This window comes from Neovison vison, chromosome 4 (genome assembly GCF_020171115.1).
Source record: "Neovison vison isolate M4711 chromosome 4, ASM_NN_V1, whole genome shotgun sequence".
Classification (NCBI taxonomy): Eukaryota; Metazoa; Chordata; class Mammalia; order Carnivora; family Mustelidae; genus Neogale; species Neogale vison.
Window position 1 is genome coordinate 30,945,589 of NC_058094.1, and position 22,104 is coordinate 30,967,692.

The window sequence follows — 22,104 nt, forward strand, 5'->3', positions numbered from 1 at the left end:
GACTTTGATCTTCTTGAATTTGTTGAGGCTTGTTTTGTGGCCTAATATGTGATCTGTTCTGGAGAATGCTCCATGAGCACTTGAAAATAATGTGTATTCTGCTGCTTTAGGGTGAAATGTTCTGAATATGTCTGTTAAATCCCCACAGTCCAGTGTGTCGTTCACAGCCACTATTTTCTTGTTGATTTTCTAGTTGGATGATCTGCTCATTGATGTAAGTGGGGTGCTGTTAAAGTCCCCTACTATTATTATATTACTATCAGTTATTTCTTTTATGTTTGTTATTAACTGTTTTATGTATTTGGGTACTCCCATGTTGGGTGTATAAGTATTTACAAGTATTATATTCCCTTGTTAAATTATCTCTTCAATTATTATATAGTGTCCTTCTTTGTCTCTTGTTACAGTCTTTGTTTTAAAGTCCATTTTGGCTTTGGACTAGGCAAAAGATGGATTTAAGTATTTCTTACTCCCATAGCTACATATCTTCTGATGCCCAATTTCTACCAGAATTTCTAACAGTGAAGAATAGGCTTCCCCAGTCCTTTTTGGAGTCCGAGTGTCAGGTTGGGAAATGCACGTCAAGTATTTGGCCTAGAGACATGAGCTTCCCTTTTCTCTGATGGCATTGTTAAAAAGGAAAAATTTGACCTCATTAGATGAAAGACCATTTGGGACCTTAAATAGTCCAGGAGGGACCATCACTAACCCATCTAATGTGTCTGAGAACATTGGAAAACACCTCAGTCCTGCACCATGCGCACCAAAGTTTACACAGCTAAATGTGGATTGATTTTGGCCCCCACCCACACCAATGGCTGAGTGCCCCTGGGCATGACAGAACCTGTCCAACTACTGTGGTGACCTCGGCCAGAATACACAGTGCATGTGAGCATGTTGGCTTAATTTGTTTGTCTTTTTTTAAACGTATATTTCCTCATGAGAACTGCCATTGTGTAAATTATAATTAAATGCAAATATTATACTTTATAATCTTATAATAATTTCCTGATAAATATACCCGATAATCTAGTCTGTAGTGTCATATTACAGTCTATTGCAGTTGGCTCTCTTGGTCTCCTTTTTGCTTCCCACAACTATATCTGATCACACTTTTAGGATGGAAATAATCTGGTCTTAATCCTTTCAATAAAAAAAAGGCTGGCAAATTTCTTTTATGAGTAAACAGAAAGGGTTTTATAAGGCAGCATATATAAAAAAGGAAACTTTAATCCTAACCCTTTACTTTCTTAAATAGGAATTAAGGTCAGCATTCTTAAAGCAGCCAACTGAAGTGGTGCTAAGTTCAGAAATTCTTTGGAAAGAGAACTAAACAGCTGAATGTCACTAGAAAAAAAGGCATTTCAGGAGTTGGGTGCTAAGCACTGGTGGTGTCTTTCCAAGTCATTTCTCTTTAACTAGGTCTTCTCTTTTAAAAGAATGAGCGACAATAAAAAATAATCACTATGCTCATCTATTTCTTTATTCTTAATTAAGTCCTTCTACCACATTATAAGATACAGTAAATCAGATTTTCTCCAAAATCAGATTTTCTCCGAAAATCTAGGCTGTTTCCTAAGGAAAAGTGAGGCATTTAGAGAAATCTAACAAATCTTTCAGTCCATCAGAAATTAATGATGTACTAAAGAATGTATTTAAGAGCTTCCAGAAAAGAAAGCTTCCGTCAGAGTAGAACATATCAAACTTTTTTTTTCAGATTCATGTGGTAAACAGTACCTTGTTGGAGAAGAATTGCTTCTATGAACTATCTCTTGTGAACAACACCATTTCACCCCTTAAATCTGTGTCTCATTTCATCCTCCAAAACAGCAAACATAATTATATTCAGACACAGCGTCACTGCATCTGCTGTCCAGTTCCCACAGTGGTCAATTGTCTATTTTTCATGTTCTAGCATATTTCAGAATTCAACCTCTGGATTTTAAATATGATGTTGTGACTTACAGACACATTGGCAAAAAGACAGTGTTCCTTCAAAATTCACATACTTTCTGCAGACGCAGTTTCCTATTCATGAAGAAAATCCATTTTGTACTTGACTAAAAATAGTGTTGAAGTTAATTCCCACTTAAGAGAGTAGGGAATTGAGATACTGAAAAGAATAGTTAGGAAATGGAAAAGGATTTACGCTTTGTCAAAGAGGCCATTTTTAGCACCTTATCACAGCAATAGCAGAAGCACTTTGTAAATTTAGTTTGGACAGCATTGGGATTATCACTTTTTCAATCTAAGACAAACTTTAGTATGCATTCACATTACCATATGTATAAATATCGCCAACATTTTAGCATTACAATAAGGTAATTCACATTGAAACCACGTGATAGTTTATAAAGCCTTTGCAATACTTTGGTATTATCCCCATGTTAAAGTTGAGGAAACCTGCACCTGGGTGGCTCAGTTGGTTGAGCGACTGCCTTCCGCTAGGGTCATGATCCTGGAGTACTGGGCTCGGGTCTTGCCATCGGGTTCCCAGCTCCACTGGGGAGTCTGCTTCTTCCTCTGACCTTCTCCTCTCATGCTCTCTCACTGTCTCTCTCTCAAATAAATAGATAAATTCTTTTTTAAAAAAAAAAGATGAGGAAACCGAGGCCAAGAAATTGAGCCTTAACCCTGGGTCATGCAAATACTTGGCAGGGTTCACAGTTCAAGCCCATTCTTTTGGATGGTGCCCCAAAGTATGTGTATTTAACACAGGAGCACAGAGAAAATTATGTGTAGTGTTGGTGAGCTGCTAGCCAGATGAAAGTATCTTTTGTTGTTTCCACCTCACTGAAGGGCAGTTGAGGGTCAGAGACTTGGATTCTAATCCTTACACAATGACTGAATCTCTGTGAGGCCTTCTTTTCTCTGGGCCCTCGTCTTTAAAGAGAGGACATTTCAGGAGAGACAGCCTTGACGCTTTCCAGATCTTGCAGTGTGTGAATGTCTGTTTGTGTTCTGTAAATATGGCCAAATTTCAGTTATTGGATAAATTAAATGATAGAATTAAAAAGTTTAAAATAAAATTAGTTGTTTCAATATCTGCCTTTTACTCAAGAATGTGGGATAAGAATTAGACAAACACATTTGGCTTTATGGTATGATTGCAATTTTAGAAGTACTAGGAAAGTGGTCACCTCCTGAATAAGCCCACGGCATTTCCGGAAATTACTTTCTTATATCCCCTTAGTAAACTCACATGTATACTTGCTCAAAAACATAGCAATTATTTTTATTAGTGGTTCTCAACTGGGCATAATCTTGGCAACATTTGGCAATATCTGGAGACATTTTTGATTGTCACAGCTGGAGTGCTACCAGCATCTAGTGGATAGAGGTCAGCCGTGCTGCTAGAGATCCTTTAATTTACAAGATGCTCTCCTAAAAACTCACTCACAACAAAATATTATGCTTCCCTCAATGTCAATTGTACTGAAGTTTAAAAATTGTATTCAAAATTATAGGTAATTGAATGACAATTCTATCATCATAAAGCAAGTTAATTTTTTTTTCTAAGAATTTCAGTTTTGGTCCATATGGCATAGGTAAGATAGATGTATTTTCAGTTACAAAATCGTCATTCAGTTTATAATGATCCCTGTAATCCCAAAAGGCAGGATTTAATTGAGTAAACAAGTATTATTTAAAAAATTTGAATAACCAGAAGAGTGGTAAGTTGGAAATCATTCATTCATCCTTTTGTGTAAATTAATGCAACGAGAAGTTATTGTGAGGAAAAGCAGACCTGGGTGAATACTGTAGTAGAAGGGGTTAGGAAGCTGGAAGATAGCATAAGAATCCTAGGCACCAGAGGGAGAGGTAAGAAGAATAATGGTACCCACTTTGTCTACTTTTCAAATTTCAGAGTAGCCCTACCATAAGCTACAAATAGTAACAGAACTCAACATATGTGAGTTTCAGTTTCTTTTTTCTAATTCAGCTTTAAATGGGACGTGCCAGTGATTTTTTAAATAATCAGTGATTGGAAAGAATAAAGAGGATGCCAATTAATAGATTGGCTGACATTGCTATATTAACTTGGGATTTAGAAATCTCAGTGATTAATAAATTATATCACTAACTTTTATTCTAGACTGTATAGTTTGCCTTTAAAACATAATAATGAACTATTTCCTACACCATTTGTGATTTAGTTTATTTACTTAAATTTTGCAATTTGAGTATCTTGTTACATTTGGACTGCTTCTTTTGGTATTAAAAGTCTTATATAATGTAGGTAGACAAAAATTCTGTTGAGATAGTATCCAACAAAGTTTAAGCTCTATTGTATTAATTATTGTTGCTTAACAAATTAGGCCAAAATTTAGTACCTTAAAATATCAAACTTCTGGGGCACCTGGGTGGCTCAGTGGGTTAAGGCCTCTGCCTTCGGCTCAGGTCATGGTCTCAGGGTCGTGGGATCAAGCCCCACATTGGACTCTCTGCTCAGTAGGGAGCCTGCTTCCTCCTTCTCTCTGCCTGCCTCTCTGCCTACTTGTGATCTTTGTCTGTCCAAAAAGAAGTAAAAATCTTTAAAAAAAAAAAATCAAATATTTATCATGTCATGTAGTTTCTGAGAATCAAGGATCTGGGGACATCTTAGCTGGGTGGTTCTGGCCCTGGGTTCCTTGTGAGGGTATAGTCAAACTATTGGCTGGGCCCATGGTTTCCAAATACCTGACTGCAGCTAGAGAATCCATTCCAAGGTTATTCATTTGCCTGTTAGTCAAAGTCTTCAGAGCCTCACCATGTGGCCCTTTGCATTAGACTGCTTATATCTATGGCTTCCCCCAGAGTTATGAGAGAGAGAAAGTAAGAGAAGTGGTGGTGTCTTTTATCGAAGTGACATATCTCTTCTGCTATATTCTTTTGGGAACACAGACAACTCCAGTAGAATGCAGGATGGGGACTGTGCAAGGACATGAATACCAGAAGGAGGGAATCATTGGATCATTTTAGAGGCTGATTACCACGCTAAAGTGCCTTTAAATTCTGTAACCAGCTAGATTCATCCTACTGGAGTGTCTAAATATAACCATATACAGTAAGCTCTGCAATTGGTCACTTATAATAATAACAGTGAGATTTGTTGGAAAAAAAAAAAAAAGAACCCCTGTTCTAAGAAAATCTGTATTGAGTGTATGTTAGATATACACAATGATCTTAAAAACAAAATGGAACATGCATTAGGTTCTGATACATATATATATATATTTTTTTTTCTTTTACTGTACAGAAACAGCTTTTTGTGCCACTCTAGTCAGAATTCTTTGGCTTTTTGGTACTATAAGAAGTACAATTCTGAGTATGATTTGGAAAGAATTGACTGCTAGTCTCTGCTCTTCCATTTTTTGGCTGCACAACCAGAGCCAAGTTCTCATTTCAGATGCCTCATCTGTGAAATAGCTATGACAACATTCATCTCTGATGGTTGCTTTGAGGTCTAAATGCTGTGATGTGAGCAAACTACTCAGCACATTGCCTCATTCACAGTGGGAATATAATAAATAGTAATTATGAATATCAGCTATAACCCAGTGTTTTTAAATTGAACATCATGATTCAGGTTGTGAACCAAAAACTTGGTTTGAATCAAATCTTCCTATAGAAATGAAGTAAAATACCCAAGTCTCAGAGGGTCAGTATCCTGGATTCATGAAACTTTTGTTTCTTATTTGAGTGCACATGCAAGCTTTGTGTGTGTATGTGTGTGTGTGTGTGTGTACTGTATTTGTTTCTTGTCCAGATTAAAACTATTTCCCTTTCTAGGGGTTTCAGTTTAAAAAAAAAAAAAAAGAAAGAAAGAAAGAAAAGAAAACAAACAAACAAAAACACAGAGAGAGAGAAAATGGCATTATTCTAACCTCACTTTTTGTTTTCACCTGAGGAGAACTAATCTTACTCTGTTCTTGTGATTGTCTCTCTCCAAAATGTCTTAGAAACTGGAGTATTTTAATGCCTTTGTGTGAGAGAGTCTCTTCCTGTCTAGAATCCCATTTAAAGGGATGAAATCCCAAAGTGCACAGTGCCATGACCTTCCCGTGTTATATCATTAGGCACGCCCCAGGCAAGGACAAAGCTCAGTGCTTCATGTCCAGTAGCACAGTGGTTTTCAGATGCATTAATGGTAAGTGACACGGGGAGCTCAGAAATCCCAGTGGACTGACTTGTCTGGAATCTTTTATATAGCAAGCATCCATAAGGACCTTTTTAGTTGTGTGATTAAATAAAGAAGTGCTAAGCCCCTGAGGTTTTTGAAATTCTAAGCATTAATCTAACAAGTTACTGCTTCTCATGGAGAAAAGAACCACTGACACTGTCAAATATGCCAAATGTCCAGTAGTGAAACATACAAGTAAATTTTTTTTTGTTGCTTTAATGGCCTATTTTCTTTGCCTTAAATTTTTATTGAGAGTTATCATCAGTGACTTGAAATTCTTCGTCTTTAATTTATCAGTCAATTTATCAGAAAACAAAACAGTATTGTTACTTTCCAGGTTCCCGTTATCCTAAGTAGTGTGATGAATACTTTTACAATGTGAATAATTTCATACTTTATCTGCCCTAAAGTCAGATGTTCAGCAAGTTGCTGTGACTATAATGTTTAAAATGTTAAAGAAAAGAAGCTGTCTCTTTTTTTTCTCCCCTTTTACAATCTTGCCCCAATCCCTCCCCCCCTTTTCCACCATACACAGATTTTTATGAAGGACATCTGGGAACTTAATTCACTGTAGTCTTTCACTTTATTCATTGTTGGCCTAGCAGTTCATAGTCTAATCATCATCAAAATCATAATTATAGATATTTCTGGGTTATAATGGCTCAAGGAAAAAGTTTCTTCTGAAGCTTTGCAAGAACTAGCATGTGTTGTATAAGAGGTTACTCTATACCCTGTGGCTATAAAGTATGGAAGAATTAGTGAATATATATAATAAATGGCTTTCTGACATTACATTAAAATACAATAAAATACCATTATTTTGTCCACCATTTAGTACATAGATTCCCGAGAGTATAAAATAAGAAAGATACTTTACAGTTCTTTAAGAACGAAGGTTGGCAAAACTCTAACATTAGGCAGGCAGTAGTATCAGGAATCGACAACATGGTGTTGTAAATCCTTTATCTTTGTATGGCTATGGTTTACAAAGCATTTTCATTTTAACTTTACAAAATTTCTTTGACATAAGTAACATTACCTTTACTTTACAGATGGGGAAACCAAGGCTTAGAATAGTTAAGTGATTTCTTCATAGTCACAAAGTAAGAGGAAGCTAGGCTTTTAAGAATGAATCTCTTGTGATTTTTCTTTAGTCCTTAAACAATTCTGTGATGTCAGTATATTATTATTCCCATTTTCTTGATCCAGAAACTGAAGCACAGAGAAGGAAGACAACTTGCTCAAAATCATACAGCTAGTCACTGGTCAGCCCCAAGCTGTAAGAGTCCATCCAATGCTTTCTCTTTTTTTTTTTCACATTTCTCTGCTGCTTTTCATATGCTGCTTTTCATATGGCTCTAAATCTGCCTTTGGTAAAAGAAAAAATCTGATGGCTAATTTTAACTGTTAATTTTCTTCTTCTTGAATATGTATGACAACAGAGAATTCACACTTCTTTTAATAGATTTCCAAACTGCTTCTCCCAGCCTGGCTCCAGATCAAAATACTAGTACCTGTCATTTGCATAGCATCTTGTAGATGGCCAAATGTTTTCACACACTTCATTTGATTGTTACAACAAACCTATGAGATACTTAGGATAGGTAGAATTAGCAGGATGATTTTTACTGATGGAGTAAGTAAAAGACTTTAAAGTTTAGATGGCTGATAAAGTGGGGGAAAAAAAAACAAACACCTCTCAATCTCCTGATGACATATTCTGGGAGCACTCCACAATGCTACTCTAAAGACAGCCCAGCATCCTGCAAGATTCTGCCCACCTATGGCTTCACCAAGATCTTTCTTCCTCTTTGAAAGGGATCAAGTGGACCATAGCAAATCTTAGCATTTGCACTAAGAGATTCTTGCAACTGGGCTGATGGGCATGGAGTATGGTAGCACAATCGCAAGCTCTAGGTTCAGGCAAGGTGGGTGAGAATTCTGGCTCTGCACTGAGCTCTATTCAACTGCATTTTGAGGAAAATTATCTGTCCTCTCTAACTCTCCATTTTTTATAATGAAAAAGTTGTAAGAAAGCAAATGTGTGATTTCCTGGTACGGTGGTGACTTTTCAACAAACTCACCTGACTTCTTAAATGTAACATATCTCATGCTCTGGCATGAGAATCCTTGGCTTTAAGAAGTCAAGAATGTAAAAGCCTCAGGTGAAATCCTAGGATATATAAAGTTCGGGCTTCATGGTTCCCTAAAAATGATAATGTTGATACAATTTTAAGTAAAAAAGGTCATGATGAAATTGAATGCTAAAAGCAACCAGCCCTTAGTGGGAATGCATATCAGGACAGACAAGAATCTGAGAAGTATGTGCTTTCTCTAAGTTGTTTGTGCTCAGCCATGTTGAGTTAACTGAGAGGATATACCAAACTCTTTAGTCCTTCTCTATGAGTGTATGGAACAAAATTGTCATGGATTTCATAAACTTGGGGTATCTCCTTCATAATCTTTTGCAAGCTCTTTCTATTCTAACAGTTACCACATTATAATGATGTTGTCTATTAATATACTTGGCTTTCTCACTAAGACAGGGACTAGGTAAGAACTGTATCTTTTGCATCTTTTTAGCTCCATGGCACAAACTGTGCTCATCCCATATAAGAAAATATATGTGTATATATTATATAAACATGCATAATTACACTCTCACATCTGTATGTGTACCTGTATGTCTTTGTCATTATCTGATCTACTATTCTGTAATCTTACACTGACTTGATAAAACATGGAATTTTCAAGGGGCAACAATTACAGTCTATTATTTTATCACATGTATGTGTATGTATATGTATTTATAGATATGTATGTATGTATTCATGTATTCCAATTCAATATTCTATATAAGTATATATATCTGCAAAACTTATTTAAGTATATTTAGCTGTAAGTACAACTTTGGATGGCCTAAATTTTTTGAGCAAAAATTATATCAGTTTAGCAGTTTCAATTTAGATATAGCTCAGTGTGTTTTAACCTAGAGAACACTTACTTAGTAACCTAGAAAACACTTATTTCAAAAAGGAAAAAAAAATGTTCATTTGAAGATTATTGATAAAATGTTGTTGATAAGCTTTTTTTATGTCATAATGTTAGAGTACACTCCATGAGAATAAGTTTTCAAAGTGTGTATACAAACATGAGAATAAGGATTCACTTGACATTTATGTTGGTTTGAAAGGATGATAGTGTAGTGAATAGGAGAACAAGAATAATACTAATCCATATGCCATATGATGATGGAATCTCTGTTTCGGTTGAGTAAATGAAAGAAAATACTTTTCAGCAAGGATAATTAATGAGGCTATAGATAACATATCATCATGAGCTAAGGAAAGAATAAGTCACCTTGTCATATAAAATAATTACTTTATGCTCAGTTTAGGAAGGCCTCAAAGGGCCCACTACATATTGACTCAATCATTCTGTTGATATTCCTAAGCATGATAGTGGTGAAAGTGATTTTTCATTGATTTTAAAAAGGGAAAACAAGGGAATGCAGAGTTTTTGCATGGCTGGTTTTTGTTTGTTTTTAACCATTGGAAGGTGATAGGCAAATGTTAGGTGCCTTCTTCCCTCTTCCCCCGCAAACTGGTGACAATGCCTTTGGGATCAAGACAGCTTACTTTAATAGCTAAAAGGGCCGGGAGTTTTACCCATCCTGGCTGAAGGCTTGAAGCTGTACTTGAAATGATGGGTTAGCCAAACAAAATATTTCAGCTAGACAGATTTGGGCAGGAAATGGCCCTTTGGGAGCCTTGCACTAACAAGATGCTGAGGCAGACTTTAGTGGAAGGAGAGTGGACCTGCGAATCAGACCCAAGTTTTAATACCAGCTGTAGCACTTGGGCTCTGTGACCCTGATCACATTATTTAATTTCTCAGCACTTCGACCATTTTATCGGTATGAAATGGTAACAACCAAAGGACAGCTGTGAGGAATTTAAGGAAAGTATATAAAGACCTTGGCTCATTGGCTGACACATAGGAAGCCTCAGTAGATAATGGCTATTATTAGAGGCTTTCCACCAAACTTTCCCCATCAGAAGAGACTCTTTGAGGCTGTTTCTGCTCTTTGTTTTCTCCTGTTTATTAGTTTTCTTTGGTTCTCATAAAGGCAGGCATAAAGGACAGGACTAGAGGAGATAAACCAGTGGAACCAAAGGGGCATGCCTGTGGATCATAGTCTGTTTTCCAGGTTTGCTCTGACCACACCACTACTAAATTGCCAGGTGTTTCGAAGTTTCCCACAGACTGAATGCATTCTAAGCACATTTTTGTCTTTCTCTCCTTCTTTTGTTGTTGCTGTTTTTTCCTGAATATAAAATTAAATTCTCATTCTTTTTAAAGAAAGTGGAAAATATCAGCTATTTCAAGAAGAAAATAAAATTCACCTGTATTCCCATCAGCCATAGATAGGCACTGTTCACAATTCAGTGTTTCTTTTCTTTTTCCAGTGCATACAAATGTGTTTGAATACATTTATCATAATTGAGAATGTATTAAATAAACATATAATTTTGTATACTGCTTACTATGTTGAGCAAGAAAGGTTTTTGTATTGTTTTGTTTTGTTTTGTTTTTAAGCCATGAAAAGCTGGTTCTTTTTAGTCACTTTGTGCCATAAAGTCTAGACTATACAGTCTCTACAATGGAAGCCTGCCTAGAAAGTTGGAAGGGCTGCCTTTATGATTGTGGTCATGGTTATTTTAAAATTTTAACATAGTAATTTATGTTTGAAAAGACTATAGAATTAATTTTTCGTTCTGGTAACTTGTTTTCTTGTTTCTCTTTCTTTCTCAACCCCCTAATTGCTCTCTCTGGGAAATAACTATTTGTTAAAAGATAAAAATTATTTGTACAAATTCTTGAAATATATTCTATAAATGGGACAAGATTCATCACACAGCTTTCCTTCCGCCCCTTAGAGAAGAAGTCCTAAGGGTTTACTGAGATGTTGAGAAACAATTTGCCCCTTCTTCGAACTCAGGGTAGTGGGTATAAATAGTTTGTACTCCTGTCTTCAGAGTAAGTCAGGTCTTGGGGTACAAGACTATTTTTATTATCAGTTAAAATTATGAAATCTTATTCAGTCCCATAATTCATAATAAAACTATACTGCTAATACACATCTAAGTCTCAAAAACCTAATGTTGATTAAAAAGTGAAAGAGTTGAAGGATCCATACAATAAGGTAACATTTTTGTAAATCTTGAAAATATACTAAATGATATGGTTTATTATTTTGTGTATATACCTATGTTGTATAAGTCCATATCAATTTCAGGATAATGCCTAATTCTTGTGTGTATGTAGAAGGGGTACTTAGTTCATCTATGCAACATATTGTTTCTTACTAAAAAAAGAATTCAAAGCAAAGGTCAAATGTGATATCTGCTAAATCTTTTTTTTTTTTAAAGATTTTATTTATTTACTTGACAGAGATCACAAGTAGGCAGACAGGCAGGCAGAGAGAGAGAGGAGGAAGCAGGCTCCCCACAGAGCAGAGAGCCCAATGTGGGGCTTGATCCCAGGACCCTGGGACCATGACCTGAGCCAAAGGCAGAGGCTTTAACCCACTGAGCCACCGAGGCACCCCGATATCTGCTAAATCTTAATGGGAGCTTAGTGATGTCTAATATTTCTAAGATTCCAAGATTTTAGAATTTATCATAAATCAGATCAGCCTTTCTTTAGTTAGTGAAAAACAGAAGGTTTTGAGTGATCATTCCTTATTGGGGATGGGGATGAAATCAGGAAGAAAACTGTGAGGTGACCTACAGCTCTCCAAACTAGATCAGTCGGTCATTAAAAAGGCCTTTTACATGAGGCACCTGGGTGGCTCAGTGGGTTAAGCCTCTGCCTTCAGCCCAGGTCATGACCTCAGGGTCCTGAGATCGAACCCCGCATCGGGCTCTCTGCCGGGCAGGGAGCCTGCTTCCCCCTCTCCCTCTGCCTGCCTCTCTGCCTACTTGTGATCTCTCTCTCTCTCTCTCTCAAATAAATAAATAAAAATTTTAAAAAGGGGGCTTTTACAAAATTCCTCTGGCAGTACATGTGGTAATGAGAGCAGGTATTTTAATAGTTACTTATGCTTCATTTCATTCTCATGGTGTGCAGTTAATTCTAAGAGGGACTATTCACTGTAATGGTAATTTGGGCTCCCTTCCAATAGCACTGGAGATGTAACAAGCATCGCCAAGGCACCAACATGGTCTTTGTGAAAGAAGAAACAATGCCGAGTGTCTGTAGTCCTTTGATGAAAATGAAGAAAAAGAGGGATTTCATATCACTTATAAAATGTTAGCAATCACTGCCCCTTTCTTAGACTTTGAATAACTGTCTTCATCCTCATAGTCTTTCTAGTTCTTGGACCAAGGGTAATTTAAATAAGAACTACTTCAAATATTATTCAGGAAAAGTTAGACCTCACATAATACTTTGGAATGTTTATTATGCAATGACGTTGACAGCTTTATGCCTATACAAACTTACTGTATGTTCCATTGAGTAATCCCACATTGTAGGAGAAAACACCCATACACACACACACACACAAACACATATAATTTAAGAAGAGAAGAAAGATGAGTAGATCACTTTTATTTCAAGGGAAGAAGTAGGATGTATGGAAAGATAATAGCCTAAAAAGTCAGAATGTTGAACAGGTTAGATTTTAACTGCAATACCTTATAATTTCATATGAAATACTAGAGTAAAATGATAGCAATTTTCTACCTTGTAGTGGGTATTCCTGAAAAAATCTATGAATCTCTTAATTATTTAGGCTTTTAAACTTATGTTTAAACTCATCTGCTAAGTATTTAAATTACATGACCTGGTCTACAGTGTTTTAATGCAGGAGTTTTTCCTTAAAGATGAATATCATAAGCTGCTTGTTTGCATCACTGTCATTTGTCATAGGAGAAAAAGAACAGAGTTTGCAGAAGATGTTTCTTAGAATTATCCTGTAGATAGCCTCTTATATCCATCAACCCCCCACAGTTTACTGTCTGCTGTGGTGCTCTCTAGTTCAAATATCAAAGCTTTCTTTTTTAAGTGAATCGGAATGTATTTTATGTAGCATGCAAGGGGTTAAATGTTATTCCAGATAAACTAGAAACTAAAACAAAACAAAACTACAACAACAACAAAACCACTCAATTAAAAGAAGATAAATGTTTACAATTTTCTGTTTCAAACAGTATCTTCTTTATTTTGTAAATTATCACTTTTGATTGGTATAAAAACAATGTGTACAAAGTTGCTTTATGTTTCATCCATTTTCTCTATCATCTAAGTGTAAATTCAGAATTTAGGAAAAAAGTTTCTCAAATGTTAGACAGTATACTGTAGCTGTCCATGACTGTTAAACAGGTATTATCTATAGTGATTAAATTTGACATAAAATATAACTCATCCACAGAAAAGTAATGCATTGGTGATTTTAAATGGGACATTAATGAAATTAACTATAGTGAAATGAGCAGAATATATAATGATATAATGAAGATATAATGAAGATACCATGAAGAATCTGACACACATATGTTGGGAGTAGGGGGATATATGTGTATGAGGGCACATGTGCACAAGTAAATATACACACATATACATACATATATGTGTTATTAAGTAGGTGAATTTATACTTAGTATATTTGAAAATATGGTAAAGTATGAAGAAATTATCTGCCTGAGCCTACTAAATGAATTTCGTATTAAAATCTGAAGGTATGCTTTTGCTCTGTGTGGGACCACAAAGGCATGATCTTGATTCTGACCAGGGAATTCTTCATTTCCTGAATAGCATATTCCAGGAGGTAGTCAGGACCATCATCTTGCCTAAGCCAGCATAGCTCCTTGCATGTTGTCATAGTCCTGCCTGCTTCTTTATTCTCTAGCCTCCAGGTTTTTCAGGCCCCATTTTTGTGTGTTAAGGCAGACATAAGAAATGTATGCCCCCTCTGCCGTACTCATTTAGGACTGACTCTAGGAAGACCTCCTTGATTCCTGCATTTAGAGGTTTCATTTATTCCTTCACCCTCCCCCACCAGACATGCAGGTAGACAAACATTTGTATCTTCATTCTAGCACTTGTAATATAGTTGTATTAGAGATAGTCTTAATAATCAGAATCAAGTTTTACTCATTCTTTTGCTTTCATTGTGTAGCTCAGTAATTAAAACATGGTCAGTTTTCATTGTGTTTGCTGGACTTAACTTAATTTAAATAATTACTTCTTTTTTTTTAATTACTTCTAACTAGATGACTGAAAAAAGAAGGTACAGTTAAGACAAAGTGGGGTTATGTGGTCCAGTAAGTGAGAATATATGCCTTCAAACCTATCTACTTTTGCATCTTTACTTTGTTCCCATTGACATTCAGAAAGGCATCATCAGTAATTGGTTATGTGATATTTTATTCTTTCAGAAACAAATGTAAGCTCACAATTGGAGTCTGTTAGTCATTGATTCATTGCATTGATTCATGCATTATTTGAATTTATTTAAATTTATGAAGAGCGGGGTGCCCAGATGGCTCAGTTTGTTAAGTGTCTGTGTCTGCCTTTGGCTCAGGTCATGATCTCAAGGTCCTGGGATCGAGCCCCATATCAGGCTTTCAGTTCAGCATGCAGTCTGCTTCTCCCTCTCCCTCTGTGAGCTCATTCTCTCATCCTTGCTCAAATAAATAAAATCTTTAAAAAATAAAATAAGATAAAATAAATTTACAAGAGGCACCTGGCTGGCTCAGGTAGTAGAGTATGCAGCTCCCGATTTTAGGGCGGTGAGTTCAAGCCCAATGTTGGGTATAGAACTCACCTTAAAAAAAAAATAATTTTACTCTAACTTATTTATTTACTTCAGGCCAGGTATTAAGTGATACTAGGAAGAAGAGTTGTTTGCCTTCAAGGAGCTTGTGGTGTACTGAAAACGATGATGTTATGAAAAAAATAAAGAAGGTATAGGATGCTCTAGAAGTACAAAGGAAGAGGGCATGTGGGTGACTCAGTCAGTTAAGCTTCAGACTCTTGATTTTGGCTCAGGTCATGATCTTGGGGTTGTGAGATCAAGCCCCACAATGGGAGTCTTCTTGGGATTCTTTCCCTCCCACTCCCTTTACCCCTCTGTACTTCATTGTCTCTCTCTAAAATAAATAAATGAATATTCAAAAAGAAGAAGAAGAAAGGAAGGATATTATAGAGAGGGGAGTCATGAAAAGTTTCCTTAAGGAGGAAGAACTTGAACTTAGTTTTGGAAAACAGAACCTAGCCAATGAAAAGATAGATAGAAAAGAAACATTCCAATCAGAGCAAAACCTTGTGCAAAGGCATGGAAGCATAAAAAAAAAATGTGTATTTGGAAAAATAATTCGGTGTGACTGGAGCATAAATTACAAGTAGGGAAAAGGAGGCCAGATACAGCTCACAAAGATTCTTCTATGCTGATTAAGGAGTCATGACTTTATCTGAAGGTACTGGAAGCCACTGAAAGTCAAATTTAAGCAGTGATGTGACGAGGACAAATTTAGGTTTTAGATAGACCGTCTGGTTATGCCATGGATGATGGACTGGAGGATGTCTGGAGTCAGGAGAGCAGTTATAGGGCCAAAACAAATGCAGAAGAAAAATGACAAAATCTGAGCTAAGCCAGTGCCCATGAGCATAAAGAGATGTGATAGGGGTAAAGGGAAGTAGGGAGAGGGATGGACCTAGGCACTCTTCAGGAGACAGAAGCCACACAGTCTGGTGCTGATTGAATGTTGAAAACGAAGGCAAAGAATAAAAAGGTGACTCCCTGTGGCTTGGATGAATGGGTAGGTGATAGTGGTGTCATTCATTAATATAAGAAACATAAGGAGAAAGCCAGGACATGTTGGTGAAAGACAAGAAATATATTTTGGACAGAATGGTGTCTGGGAATTAGGGAAACCAGAAATTCTAGCTTGCTTGGAAACTTGATCTAAGGCTTTTATATAGTGTTCCTGTGCATTTTTTTCCTAATTGCCTTTAAAGATATGTATTATATATGTTATAGACATAAATATATACACCCATATTTCAATTTTCTATAATAAATTAAAATCTTTCATACTCTAATACTTTAAAAGAATTTTTAAATCAAGTAATTTGAGAGCTTCAAGCATTAAAAATAATCTAATCCAGACCTTCATTTCATAGGTCAAGATCTGAAACCCAAATTGTTTAAGTAACTTGCCCAAGTTTGTTGAATAAATCAGTAATAATACCTGGATTAAAATTCAGATAACCTGACTCCTGCCCAACTGTGCTTTTTATATACCATCTCCCTTTAAAAACACGTAAAGCAGGGAAAAACATGTAAGGGGAAAAATTAAGCAGATACTTATATTTTAAAATTTCATGACTCTGAATTTTTTTTGGTTGTCAGGTGAGTATAAGTGAAGGTGAATATAAAAGAGAGCTTCCAGGCTGATAGGGTATATTTTGGCATAGGAAACATCTCATTCATTTAGGTGGAGAGAGAATGACTTTCTTGGGTCTTGACCCAACTCTGGGTTGTATATGTGACAGACCACTTTCAATAGCCACAAAAATGTGGTCTTAAAAGAATCAAAACCAAGAAAAATTATTGCAGGATTTGTTCATGGAGGATATTCTGGCAGGCCCTTGATAGCTTAGCTTCTCTCTGTGCCTCAGTGGGGGTATTGCTATTAGTCTTTTGGAGGTGATATCATAAAGTCCTACTCACCTTATTGTCAATAGCTGAGAGCTTCTCCCTATCAAACAGAAATAATATTTACAGGAAGAAATGTAGTCAGAGGTAAACGAGTATTTACCAATGTTGTTGAAATGATTCATCTAGGGATGCCTGGGTGGCACAGTTGTTAAGCGTCTGCCTGCAGCTCGGGTCATGATCCTGGAGTCCTGGGATCAAGCCCCGTAACAGGCTCTCTGCTCAGCAAGAAGCCTGCTTCTCCCTCTCCCACTCCCCCTGCTTGTGTTCCCTCTCTCACTGTGTCTCTGTCAAATAAATGAATAAAATCTTAAAAAAAAAAAAAAAGAGTCATCTCTACATATCTATTTCTTGCAAGACTCAACTCTTTGTACACATTATATCTGGTACCAGACTTAATACATACGATGCATTTATCATATATTTGCTAGGACTAAATTGACATGATGCATGGTTAATAAGCCTGAACTAATTTTAGAATCTGGCTCTGGTTTTTGCCACTTGTGTGGCGATGCATAGAAAGAACAAAATCAGGGGGATGCTGAGGCTCTGTGACTGAGGAACAGCTAGCTGGTGGACATCAGTGCTGGGAGGGAAGTATAGAGTGCAGAAAGCAGAGTCAACACCCCAAAAACTGATGGAGCATGAATTGGTATTATCAAAAGGGGACCTCAAACCAAGAGTCCAGAGAAATGAAGCAAACAGCAGGAAGCAAGGAATAAGGAAATGTGGGGTGGGCCAACAATACTGGCAACCATTGTTGCTGGCTCAGCTTGATGATGTAAGTCTGAGTTTCCCACACACTGAGTAAACACAGCCTGACATCTGACATCAATTAGTTGTTTCACCTTGCTTTCTAGAACCTCTCTGAATCTCAGTTACCACATCTATAAAATGAGATTTTGGGAGCCCATAATTTTTAATGTCTCTTCTAGCTTGCTTATTCTAATGGTTTTCTTTCTTCCATAAATAGTGCTCCTTCAGATACCAAAAGGAGAAATGGGATTCATGTCATGCGTATCAGTACAGAAACTATTTCAAATGTCAGCTAAATAGATCTGTTGTCTAAAAAGACAATTTTAGTTTGCCATTTGGTAAAAGAAACAGTATACTGGGAGATCTAATAATAGAAATTCTTGCAAATAGTTTATTTGGCCTAAGCCATCTTTTTATAAAACCATAAACCTAGAGGTAGTTGTATTTTCAGTATTGCCACTGATTTATGAAACAAGGATATTAGATAAAGCTATCAACATTTAAGGCATTTTTTGCATTGTTTTACCTTTTTATTGCTTTCCCATATTTACCCTTTTACTTTATTTCACGGTTGTTTTGCCATAACTGAGTAGTACCATATGCACCAACATTCAATAAGAGTCCACTTAATCTACAACATATTTTAAGTGAACAATGCCTTTGTCAATTTTTATAGGGCTTAAAAATTTTTTTTCTTAAGAATTACATGGAGAAATTCTATTCTTTGTGCTTTAAGATATGCTATTGTTTAAGAGAGGCCTTGAAGTGAAATGATAGAGAATGCATTTCATATGCAAGACATGTCATAGTATCACACAGTTTTTGGTTCTCATGAACTCAAAGCAGCAAGAATCTTGAAGGCCCAGTAAGAAAGCTCTCTCAAAACTGTTGTCTCATCTTGGAAAGTCATACTACTCATTGGGCAAAAGACATGGGCAAATGATTTGTGAGTGAACTGCAAATGACTGATAATCTTGACTTCTTAAAAATATTTTTTCTCTACTTAATAATGCAACTTGTCACACAGTTGACTGTATATGTGCTTTCTTACATGAACATTTCCCAGGACCTTATAGCCATCAATCTGTATGAAAATGATTAAATTAAAAAAGTGAAAAATTATCTATCTTTAAACAAGTTTCTCCTCATCTTTTCTGTAGCCTTCACTTTATGTATTTCCTGCATGAATATTATATGTTACCAGTATTTGTCTATGACATTAGTGGTGGTGTGCTTGTGCTTGATGACTGTCTTTAGAATGGAGCACAACCTGCAGGGTCTCCTAGCCTCTTTCAAAGCAACATACCAGCTCTTTCACCCACTCATGTGTGATGGTAGAAAATTTACATTAACTTCCTGTTTCCTTATCAGCGAAATGAGGAAGCAGTACAGAGCCTAGACTGTTAAAAAGAAGATACTTAACCTTAGTAGAAGCTTATTGTTCTTGTTGTTATTTTCTTTGTTATTATTTTAGAATAGCTTGCAAGAAATAGAATGGGTAGAAGAAAACAAATATGTTATAAATCTAATACTAAGCAAAAAAGGTAGGAATTGATGAAAGTATTTTTAATGACCCACTGCATTAAAAGTGATAGCAAAGTGAACTTTCCACATAACTGGCCCTAGAACCTCTTACCTCCCTTCAAATTAACTTGGCATCCAGAATGATGAAGCAGAATAAAGTAATCACTCTCCAATGATGCATGTTTTCTCGAAGAAGTGCATAAATTAGTTCTCAGTGAACTGGCTAAAAAGGAAATCACTCCTTCATTAATCAATCAATCAACCAGTCCATAACAGAGCAGTTCTTCCAAATCTGAAGCTAGTGGAAGGAACATCAGAAGGTAGAGTTGAGTCCTTTCTTTCATCTCTATTAAGTCACCTGAGGCCTCTGAGCACCATCTCTTAAATACATCAGAAAATAGAGCCAATACTCCCCATGTAGGGCTGGTGTATGTATCCAGTCAATGTGTATGAAAGCTTTTTAAAACACTGAATCACTTTACAAATTTAACATTATTTCTTTGCTTTAAACATCATTAATTGTTCATTATCTCATTTCAACTGGCATCCTACCTTCTCTTGCTGGTCTTTTGGCCAGTACTTTATCTAGAGTCAGACACTGAGAGTGGCAGAACAGTCAAATTATTTGATGCTTTCAGTTGGGAGTCTCTTGCTTTATAATCTCTCAGGTCTGCACCTTAGAGGTTTCTAAAATATTAAAACTTGAAGTAGCCATCATATTTTGCAAACAAATTTTTAAAACCAGTAGGGAATATATGAGGACAATTGAATTTGTTACAAATTTTTCCTGAACCTGGCTGATAGGACACATCAAGATGTATTTCACAGTTCCACATCTACAGAGGAATGTTTAGAGATAAGATGAAAGTAGCCCTCCTTATTAATCACACATTGTATATTGACTTCTGCCTCCCTCCTCAGCCTTTAAATCAACTACATCTGGTTTTTGCTCCTTAACTGTGCCATTATCTTTTGCATTAAAAGGCAGTTACTCCTAGAGAGAGCAGCCCCACTTGATTAAAAAATAATTGACTGGAGTTATATACATGTTACTAATCATGGCAGCCCAAATAAGAATTTTAGTATAGGTTGGAGACCTACTATATTTCTACAGCAGGGTTAGCAGAATTGGGAGGATCTTTGTGATGAATGCCTATGTAAAGCAGTTATGTTGCTTTGCTGGTGTTAACTTTTACAGTTAAGAAAAGCCATAATAATACAGAATAAATAGATAGGAGTGGACAAAGATAGGATCAGAAAGCAGCTGAGCCTTGATGTACTAGCTCTATGCCAGAAGGTGTCTTCCTTTAAGGAGACTGAAATGATTATATTATACCCAGAGCAAGCTAAGCTCTGAGAATTAACTCCCAGTAACCAGCTGCATAAGAAATTGATGTATAAGGGTGCCTGGCTGGTTCAGCTGGTCAAGCAGCATCTTTTGATTTTTGGGTTATGAGTTCAAGCCTCACATTGGGCATAGAGCCTACTATAAAAAAAATAACGTTTAAATATCAAGTAGATCTGTATTGGAGCTCCCTGATTAGTGAATTCTCTCTCACTAGACAAATCTACGTGGGAAACCAGGTTGTTATTTGAACTTTCTTGGTAAGCAGTGAATGTGACATTGAATAAATTTGGTGGTCTAAATCAATGCTACTCAATGAAATTGTTGTCATTTTGCAAACAAGGTAAGAAGTTTTCTCCAGAATGTAAATTAAAGCATTAGAGCATCACTTTCTTCATTGACAGAGTCTTGCTACTACACACACACACACACACACACACACAGAGTATATTTGTAGTAGTGCTTAGTGACAAAGGTAATTTGCATTCTACTACATTTTCTTCATTTCATGACAGACTGTTGAAAAACAGGTCTCATATAGACAGTTATTCTGTGGACCACACTTCGAGAAGCATTGGTCTTTGCCTAAATCAGAATTGTATTGCCTAAATCAAAATTGTATTTTAACTGTCTTTAAAAATAAAGTTGTCCAGTATATACCCTTGAAAATTCCAATTCAGAGTTCCAGTGTGTTGCACATTCATCTGCATTTTTAAAATGCTTCTCAGGAGGTTTTGATAATTATACAAGGTTGAGACTCTACATAGTAAAATCACAGAGTAATTAAATAGTGTTAAATTGAAAAGGTTAGAGATTGAGAATGTGGGTTTTGGCATTGGGGGTACTTACTGTTTCTCTTGGGCAAATTGCTGTGGATTTTCTAGGCCTCAATAGTCTCACTTTTAAAGCAGCTATAGCAATACCCACCACATAAACTTGTAAAGGTTAAGTACTGTTATAAAAAGAAAGCACTTAGTTCAGTGCCAACCACACAATTAATGAGTGTCAGTTGTATACATCTCCATGATGGAGATTCTCCTCCCACTTTTAAGAATATACCCTTTTATAACTACCCCCTCAAAAGTCAAAGGATGTTATGAGAGAAGGGGAAATACGATGCAGAATCCAAACAACAGATGTCTGATGCTCTGACCTATCTTTCTTTCCATTACCTAGATCCATATCTAGATATTTATTCTAGATATTAGAATAAATATCCATATCTAGATATTTATTCTAACCTGTGTTATATTTGTTTTATAACAGATGTTTGTAGGTTGATTTTTCCCCCCTCTTCTAATTTCAGAATAAAGAATGAAGGGGAGTTACTTGATATTACCAAGGACATAGTCAGAATTTATTAATAGCAGTATGAGTTTGATTCTAACCTCTCATTTTCTTTCACTTGGGGCAGACTTATGTTTGATAAATAGAAATAAGCAAGAGATGGTGTTAGAAAGTGAGCTGCCAAGGTTTCACAAAGGGGAATTTAGCTTTAGACTGTATTTATTACATGGCAATAATGTTACTATGGATTATAAAATAGTGGATGTATTATGGTCCACTAAATCAGTAAAAATCACGTAGCTG

General features: G+C 36.2%; 1 protein-coding gene across 2 annotated transcripts in view; it reads left to right on the forward strand.

Annotated features, from left to right (window-relative positions):
* Positions 1 to 22,104, forward strand: part of ANGPT1 (angiopoietin 1) — a 243,518-nt gene that overhangs the window by 123,113 nt on the left and 98,301 nt on the right. The window lies entirely within an intron of this gene.